This window comes from Sinocyclocheilus rhinocerous, unplaced genomic scaffold, assembly GCF_001515625.1.
Source record: "Sinocyclocheilus rhinocerous isolate Xijiao unplaced genomic scaffold, SAMN03320098_v1.1 scaffold199, whole genome shotgun sequence".
Taxonomy (NCBI): Eukaryota; Metazoa; Chordata; class Actinopteri; order Cypriniformes; family Cyprinidae; genus Sinocyclocheilus; species Sinocyclocheilus rhinocerous.
The window spans coordinates 120,028-130,110 of NW_015636847.1; the positions used below are offsets into that span (position 1 = coordinate 120,028).

The 10,083-nt window shown below is 38.8% G+C and overlaps 1 pseudogene; it reads right to left on the reverse strand.

Annotated features, from left to right (window-relative positions):
* LOC107748234 (ryanodine receptor 1-like) overlaps nucleotides 1-10,083 on the reverse strand; it is a 91,552-nt pseudogene that overhangs the window by 57,544 nt on the left and 23,925 nt on the right.

The following is a 10,083-nucleotide window of genomic DNA, read 5'->3' on the forward strand; positions in this document are numbered from 1 at the left end:
ATCGTCCATTGGTGTGGACACTAATATAGTTATTGTCATTTGTATAAATGGCCCTTTACTACTGCAAAGGTTTTAAAGTATCTGAAGTTACTTCTGTTGGTGATCTCATAACAAAAATATAGATTGAAACAGTACATGGACCATAAAATCATCCTGCGGATGAGAGATACCTGTTGTTGTCCACATATCGAATGAGTAGCGGGTAAAGAGCATACAGATCCCTGCAGAGCACAGCAAACTCATCACGAATGGTTCCCTGCTCACTGTCAATCTCTGTCTTCCCCTCCATATGTAGCTGATCCTCCTCGGCCACCACCTTTCCACAACGTTTCTTCAGCTTCTCCATGGTGGGGATGAAGTGGGACTTAAGCATCTCAGGCTTCGCCCTGCTCACGATGGGCTGAGCAAACACTGCGGAGGAATATCAGGAGGAACTCTTAACTACTAAGTAAATTCTTAGTATTTTTTGAAGACTCCACATTTAGTTTCCTCTCACCTGCCAATCTCTTCATCCAGGAAGCTTCATCAATGCCCAGGTTATTGACGACAATCTTCATGATGCTACCCAGGAGCTGATTGAGATGTTCGGAGGTGACATCCGTGCACAGGCAGCCTTCCTGCTCTGGGAAGTTCTCCGGTCCCCTCTCCCACCAGCGGGGCAGATAGTTGCACAGCATGGGCAGGGTGATCTCAATCACGTGGGGCATCTCTGTGTAACGGGCTTCAGACTCTGCCAGATCCCCGATCTCTTTCATCAACACGTCCAGCTCAGGGATGTCCAGACACAGTTCCTGCACTTGACTGGGCAGACCCAGGACTAAAACATGGATGATAAGGTAGTTAAGGAAGCGCTAGTTGATCATAACACCTATAGATGGAATACGTTCAGTGTGAGCTACTGACTTGTTCTCTCTCGTGGGGTTTTGGTGGTGTACACGGAGTATGAGTTGAACTCATTGAGGTGAGGCTCCAGAAAGGCAACAGGCATAGCAGCAGCCAGATGAGCCAGACACTCTCCTAAAGCTGGTCTTTGGCTGTGATATCACACCATAACATTTATTAACATAACACATTCTGTAAAAATGGCTCATATAGAAACAAAAACATATATGCAAAGCTGTTTCTTACTTCTCAGCTTGAGGGGTTTTTACAGTGCCCAAGGAATAGATACTGCACATGATACGGTAACAGGATATCTGCAAGTCATCCACTGAATGATGAAGGGAGAGAGACACAATATGAGGGACAGTGAGCGATCTACCGTATATAACAATTACAATATTACAATTACTTGCAGATTTATTCAGATTTTGTATTTTCTAACTTTTGATTAATCATTGTTACCTCAGTAATTTGTTGCTGAGTTTCTGGAATTAAATTAAATTAAAATTACACCATTTACACTATAATATATTAAATGTAATTACATTAATGAAACTTATTTTTATAATACTACTTATTTACACCATTTATTCTTATTTTAATTTAATTAAATTGTATTAAATTAAATTACATTACTTTTTTTTTTATTCTACTAATTTACACCATTTATCATTTAAAATTTAATTAAATTTGATAATATTACTTATTTACACCATTTATTATTTTACTTTGTTTAAATTTAATTACATTTAACTTATGCCATTTTCACTTTTGCTATTTTACACTCAGTGAAGCACACTAAACTGAAACTCAATTGGTAGAAAGAGCAAAATATGCACAGCCTTTTCAATTTAATTCTTCCCAAATGTTAATTATTACTGTAATGAATTAATCTATTTATAAATTAAGTAAATGTACTCAGCTATGTAGGCTAAATGTAGTCAAAGTTAAATGACTCTGTTGAAACCTATGAAAATAACTCACACATGACATCATCTCCAAACTGGTGCTGGGCGATGTGGTCGAACAGTGAGGTGAGCACTGGCAGAAGAGCAGTGGTGGTGTAGCTTATGTTCTGAGATACACCTTTCACCTGTTACAGAGACAGAGAGAGAGGCTCAATTCAGCAACTTTGGCAAAGAACAAAGTTACATCTCGGAGAACAGGGCTATATTAACATCTGACCTGGTTTTTGGTAGACACTTTCCCCAATTTGAGGTTCTCAACCATCTTCTCAATATCATCGGCAGCACTCTCAAAGAAAGAGCGCAGACCAGCCTTCACAATCTCAGGCCCAGATTTCATCACAGTTCTGGAAGAAGAAAAAAAAAAAAGACAAAAGACAAAAATAAAAGAATGATAACCATGACATTTAATTCATAAACATAAATTAAGGATGTAAACATTAGTAAAACACTGGGAATCATGTGGTCAACACACATACCTGGCGTCCAGTGAGCGGGAAAGAATATGAAGACAGTTGACCACTGCTGAGGCATCAGTGCCTGCACACACAAACATTCAGAGCATGACACGGGACTTTTATTTTCACCTACAATTAACCTACAACATGTGGACTGAGGATACTATGCTACAATATATGACACAGATATAGCATGAAGTGATAGAATTAAAGCCAAAGCAGATATTCTTCTGAAATACAGTACTCCTATTATAATGATTCTGACTATAGGACTAGTGAGCCAACACTGCAAATGATACACCAACTTAAGCAAAGCACAGCAAATCATTAGAAAAGCTCCCAGAGAAAGAGAGAAAGAAAGAAAGAAAGAAAGAAAGAAAGAAAGAAAGAAAAATAAAAAGAAAGAAAGAAAGAAAGAAAGAAAGAAAGAAAGAAAGAAAGAAAAATAAATAACTGACTAAATTAAATTAAATACCACCTATTTATGCTATTTTAATTGTTATTTTACTTAAATTAAATTAAATAATTCTACTTATTTATGCCATTTTCGTTATTTGACTTAAATTAAATAATAATACTTATTTACACCACTTTCACTATTTTTATTAAAATAAAATACAATTAAATAAATACTTATGACAATTTAAATATTGTTATTTTACTTAAATGAAATTAATGAAACTAAATAATACTACTTATTTATGCCATTTTAATAGTTATTTTGTTTTAATTAAAGAAAAATACATTTCAAATAATAATTAAGAAAGAAAGAAAGAGACAAAGAGAACTCAAGAGCAAATAAGTGGAACTATTAGGAATGGATATACTGATGATGGGAAACATTAAAGAAAAAGGGGATGATGCAGTGAAAAAATGAAATGTGCAATTGTGTCATCATGCAGGATTCTTACCAAAGAGGGAAACCCTGTGTCTCACCAGACCGGCCAACTTACAGAAGATACTGAGATAGAAGATACATAGATAGAAACAGAAGAAGAAAAGAGGGGTGGTGGTTTGGGAAAGAGGAAATGGCATGAAGAGGAATAAAAGGGGCGAGGTTAAGGTGATGGAAAAGTAGGAGCAAAATAATGTGATCCATAAAAGATAAATGTAACAAAAAGGACGAGGGAACCTGTGGGAAAATACTCCGGGAAGGGGCAGAGAGAAAACCACAGGCAAGAAGAAGTGTGAGGAGCAGAGAGGATGTGACAGGTCGCAACATCAAAACTAACTGACATCATTTAGAAATGTTAAAAATTTAAATCTTTAAGGTACATCAAATCTGACTAGGTTACCACCGAATAATGAAGCTCTGTAGAATTAGTTACCTAGCAATCATCTCCTTCTCCTTGTTGGAGGCATGACCACCACTGCCCAAGATTTTAGCAGGTGTGGACAGGAAATACAGGCAGTGATTCTTAAAGTACTGGTTTACCAATGGAAGCAGAATCTACATGTAGAGAATATAAAGAGGAAGAGCAAAGTTTGAGAGGCTGTGATCCTGAAAACAGCTGAGCTGTTTTATTCCGCATACACACATATTCTGGTCAAAGGTGTCTTACCTTGGCAAAGAATTTAATCTCCTGTTCGTGAGGGGATTTCTCAACTCTTCCACTGCTCACAACGGCCTCTGGAGTAACAAATACACAGAACATTAAAAAATACCACTTCAAATGCAAACTAACATCTACAGTTCTTTGGATCTAAGAAATGTATCTATGGATCTATGAATGTATACCAAGATGAGCAATAAACTCCTGCGCAATCTCCATCCACTTCAACAGCTTCTGCAGGAACCCGTAAGCGAAACGCTTCTCAATAGAGGAAATCTCCTGTTCCATGTCCTTCAAACCTCTGGAGAAGAAAAACAGTGAGGAAGAGAGAAAACAAAACAAGGACAAAACACATTTAGTTCACATCATTACATCTGTACATAAGCCAATTCAACATGCTTTAAAAAAATAATGTATGATTGTTATGTCATCATTTCAGGATATACAGCGGAGGTCAAAATTAGAGAACAATCTATAAATACTTGATTTTTTCTGAAATATTGTTAATCTTCATCGCTCAAAATTTGAAGGAATATTAGCTGTAGGTATACCACTGTTCTACTAACATTTGACAAAATTAACCAAGACATTTCAACAAAACTTTCATTTTGTGGAAATCACAGTGATCAAAATTAGAGAACAGTAACCACTATAGCATAAAAGAAGATTACAAATAAAATCTTGGAGGGCTACAGCTGTCAGAAATTATAGTAGGAAGTGTAGAGGCTCCTGCTTTGAGTGACTTTAGCACATCTGCGGCCGCAGGACATCACTAGTTTCTCACACTGTGCTGGTGTGATCTCGGGCCACTCTTCTTCCAGTATCTTTCATAGTTCGGTAACTGTAGTGGGTTTCTTGGCCATAACTTTGTTGCCAATCATTTTCCAGAGATTTTCAATTGGGTTTAGATTAGGACTCTGGCCTGGCCATTTCATTATTTCAATGCTTTCAGCTTCAAGGAACTGCTTTACCCAGTTTGCAGTGTGACGGGGACATTGTCCTACATAAAAAATTGCAGGCTGATTGGGAGATGCTTGCAGGGAAGGAACTGCATGTTGCTGAAGGAGGTTCTGATAAACATTTGCATTCACTCTGTCATGTAGCTGTATAAGAGGCCCAAATCCTGCTGCACAAAACATCCCCTAAAGCATGACACTTCCTCCTCCACCTTTCACAGACTTCTTTACGCACTCAAAATGTTTCCCATCAGACCCAAATGAATTAAACTTGCTCTCATCACTGAAGTGAACTTTAGACCAGTTCTCCTCTCTCCACACAACATGCTCCTCAGCAAAGGTGAGCCTAGCCTTTTGATTCTTTCTGCTGATGAGAGGCTTCGTCACTGCAGTGTGCGCTTTCAGTCCGACTTCTCTTAAACGTGCCGGGACATATCCTTACCCTGTTCAGCTCTGAACTGGCAAGTAATTCCAGCTGCAATGTTGAACCGATTCCCCATTGAGAGTCTCTGCATCCTGTCTTCTTGTGCATTTGTCTTATGTGGACGACCAGCCTTTTTGGGGGACTTGAATGAATTAGTGTAACTGTAAAGCTGCTATACTCGAGAAATTACAGATTTGGAATGACAAACTTCTCTTGCGATGGCTAAAAGGGTCATCCCTTTGGCCTTCATCTGGACAACCTCCTGTCACAGGTTTTCAGTCACATTAGACTGGCCCGCCATCTTGCAATCTCAGTGAAAATTGGAGGAATGCTGCCAGTTAAATATGGTTTGTCATATAATTAAGGAAATTAGAGTTTTTTTTTTTCAAATATCTCATTTAAGTTTTTATCCTGTGCTTCAGAATACAATTAATGAAAATATTACGAAATATGTTTAAAAAACTGCCCTTCTACTCCTGTTAGGATAACTTCAAATAGGACTAAGCAGTGACCCTGAAATTTAGGAAATTGTAGGTTGTTCTCTAATTTTGATCTCCACTGTATATATAATTTATTAATAAAAATGTATATGTAAATGTATGATATTTATAATACATGTAAAAATGTAATTATTATATATGTGTATAGTATATAAAGACATTATTATTTATTTTGACGTTTATGTATTGTGAAGTCTGTGTAAATTCCCGGTTCTTTCCAATTTGAAAAATGGTGTTTAGACCAGTTTGTACAGGAAATTACGAAGATAGGAGAAGGAGAAACAGTTTTTCTGATAATTTGTGTATTATGTGATTTCAAAACATTCAAGAACCTAAAACAGGGTGTGTAAAAGAGGTGTGTGTGTTATAGTTAAATATAGTCCCTCGAACATGAATACAGATGTACATTTTGCTGTAATCCTTATTTATACTCACACAGCCTGATTTATTAAGTTAGGAGCTAGAAATGCTATTAAAGTGTTTGAATTAACCTGCACTAGTCAACTTGATTCAGATCAATGCAGCATCGTTCTTTCACGCAAGTCCATTTCGCTTGAGTCAAACTATGCGATTGAGTGCATAACAGTTTACATTTTATTCTGTATTTGTTGCTCTTAACTTTCAGCCCCCCCAAAAAACACTATAAATGTTGGAGATTTTCAAGTCAATATACAGAGTTCTTAATATTCAACACACAAATCCCAATGACGGTGATGTGCGAACTACAACATTTACACACACATACCGTAAACTCTTTAAAATGGTCATGTATTACATGTATAAATCATGTATTTATACAATTATGGCACTTCATGACCAAAAGGTTGCCAACCCCTGGCCTAAAAAGAAGAACTGGATCCATGTTTGGAAGTACAGTCTACAAAATATGTGTGTAAAATAGGTTTTTCTTGTTCACAGTGTTAAGTTATGTTTTATTTTCTGCGCATGTGCAAAGAGCATCATTTTGGGGTTAGCGCGGTTTTTTTGTAGTTCAGTTCAGTCCTGTATACGGAGCTGCTGTGGTTGAACGTGTTTGAGCAGTAAAGAGTGTAATTGCTAAGAACAGTTGTGTTTATTGAGTCAGCATTGGTAGCAGAGGATGGCTGCTGCTGGAAATTACAAAAATCCCCCACCATTTGACGACAAGACGGCATACGAAAGTTGGAAAAATGAGAGTGTAATTGCTAAGAACAGTTGTGTTTATTGAGTCAGCATTGGTAGCAGAGGATGGCTGCTGCTGGAAATTACAAAAATCCCCCACCGTTTGACAAGAAGACGGCGTACGAAAGTTGGAAAAATGAGGTTGAAATTTGGAGACGTGTCACCGACCTGGACAGAAAGAAACAAGCCTTGGCAGTTACCTTGTCACTAACGGGCAGAGCAAGGGGCAGTGCACTGGAAATTTCCACTGAGGATTTAAATGCTGACACTGGAATGCAAACACTTATAGCGAAATTGGACTCTGTGTTTTTAAAAGAAGAAAAAGATCGACAGTATGAGGCGTACACGGAGTTTGACCGGATCACTAGAGAAAGCGGCGTTTCTATGGTGGAATACATCGTCAAGTTCGAACGTCGGTACAACAGGCTACGTACGTTCAAAATGGAGCTCCCAGATGCTGTACTAGCCTTCAAGCTACTGGATACTGCCGGACTTACCATTAAAGATAATGACACAAACCCACTCATCCATGAGCTGTGAAGGCCTAAGAAAAAAAAAAAAAACACAGAAATCAAAGTGGACAAACATGTAGCACACTGGAAAAATCCTCAGCCGAGCAGGAAAGGCTACTGGAAAGCACAAGAACTGGTATAATTTGCAGTACAGTGAGCCTGAGGAAATTGCTGGCACAACTGGATCAATCGATCTAGGACAAATGGACAGTGTTCAGGCGATTCCATCCGAACATGCTAAGTTGAGCACTGACTACAATGAGGATGATATACTGATAGTACATGATGATCTCTTCATGCCTGCAAAAAATACAGAACTCATAACCTGGAAGAGAAATAACGTTTTTGAAGAAGTGAAAGATGAAGGGCAGAAGTGCATCTCCACGAGATGGGTGTGCACACTAAAAGAAACAACTGCTGGAGTTGTACCTAAGGCTAGACTTGTTGCGAGAGGCTTTGAAGAAACAAACACTCAAGACCTTCCCAAAGACTCACCTACATGTAGTTCAGAGTCTCTAAAAATGATCATGGCAGTCATATGTCAGAATAAATGGCAGCTAAACTCCATGGACATTAAAGCAGCCTTTTTACAAGGTAAAGAGTTAACCAGAGACATTTACATTCGCCCACCACAAGAAGCGCAGAGCAAAGAAACTATATGGAAGTTAAAAAAATGTGTTTATGGCCTAACAGATGCTTCTTTATTCTGGTATAATAGGGTGAAAGACACCATGCAACAACTGGGAGCTACAGTGTCAAAGGTAGATCCAGCAGTATTTTACTGGCTGGATGATTCCTGCAAAGTGATGGGGATTCTTGCATCTCATGTGGATGACTTTATTTGGGGTGGTACAGATGCATTCTCCACAGCTATCATTCCTCAATTGAAAGGTGCCTTTCAAGTTGGACGGGAAGAGCATGACAGTTTCAGCTATATTGGAATAGAAGTACATTCTCTGGTGGATGAAATGCACGTACAAGGAACGTACATAAAAAATCTGCAACCCATTAAATACAGAACTCATAACCTGGAAGAGAAATAACGTTTTTGAAGAAGTGAAAGATGAAGGGCAGAAGTGCATCTCCACGAGATGGGTGTGCACACTAAAAGAAACAACTGCTGGAGTTGTACCTAAGGCTAGACTTGTTGCGAGAGGCTTTGAAGAAACAAACACTCAAGACCTTCCCAAAGACTCACCTGCATGTAGTTCAGAGTCTCTAAAAATGATCATGGCAGTCATATGTCAGAATAAATGGCAGCTAAACTCCATGGACATTAAAGCAGCCTTTTTACAAGGTAAAGAGTTAACCAGAGACATTTACATTCGCCCACCACAAGAAGCGCAGAGCAAAGAAACTATATGGAAGTTTAAAAAATGTGTTTATGGCCTAACATATGCTTCTTTATTCTGGTATAATAGGGTGAAAGACACCATGCAACAATTGGGAGCTACAGTGTCAAAGGTAGATCCAGCAGTATTTTACTGGCTGGATGATTCCTGCAAAGTGATGGGGATTCTTGCATCTCATGTGGATGACTTTGTTTGGGGTGGTACAGATGCATTCTCCACCACTATCATTTCTCAATTGAAAGATGCCTTTCAAGTTGGACGGGAAGAGCATGACAGTTTCAGCTATATTGGAATAGAAGTACATTCTCTGGTGGATGAAATGCACGTACAAGGAACGTACATAAAAAATCTGCAACCCATTCCAGTGGACTCCACCAGAGCAACACAGCGTGAAGCTTCACTGACAGACGTTGAGATGGGAATGCTAAAATCAAAGATTGGACAAATATTGTGGGTTGCCAGGCAAAGCAGGCAAAGCAGAATGTGTGACATATCCATCTTGGCATCTAACACAAAACATGCTACTGTTCAGACCCTGCATACCCTGCATAAACTAATCAGAAAATTTAAATCAGAAGAGCTCACCTTGAGGTTCCAGTACCTAGGGAAAGACAGTTCTGTTAAATTAGTGGTGTACAGTGATTCCTCAATGGGAAACCTTCCAGATGGTGGCACACAGGGTGGACATTTCATCATGCTTATGGGAGAAAATGGAAAATTCTCACCTATATCCTGGCAGTCAAAACGCATCAGGATTGACAGTGCAGTTTTCCTCGCTACACTCTACTCTGAGATTACCACTGGTGGCTGCTCATGCAACAACTTGCCCATTGTGTGTATAACAGACAATCATTCCCTTCTCGATGCTCTCAAACCTACAAAATCTGTCACCGAAAAGAGACTGCGCCTAGAAATCAGCAGTATGAAGGAGCTTATACACTCTGGAACTGTTCAGCAGATCTTGTGGTCAGCCACCAAAGAGCAGCTAGCTAACTGCTTGACAAAAAAGGGGGCATCTGCACTTGGCCTTCTGAAAGCTCTCAGCACAGGCGTTTGCCATCTTAAAGACTGAAAGGATTTAACAATGTTTTACTTATTGTAGCGTCTGGACCAATCAGACACACCATTTTTCATTTGATTTAACAAATCAATTATTCATTAGATTAACAAACGTTCACAGACCCCTCACCCAATAAACATACTGGGTGCCAAGTTGTCTGTGAACAAGGCCCAGGACCCTGGTTACCATGGCAACCCTGACACCAGATACATTTACGACCTAATGGAATGTGAGTAGGGAAAATCACTGCCTTTTCCATA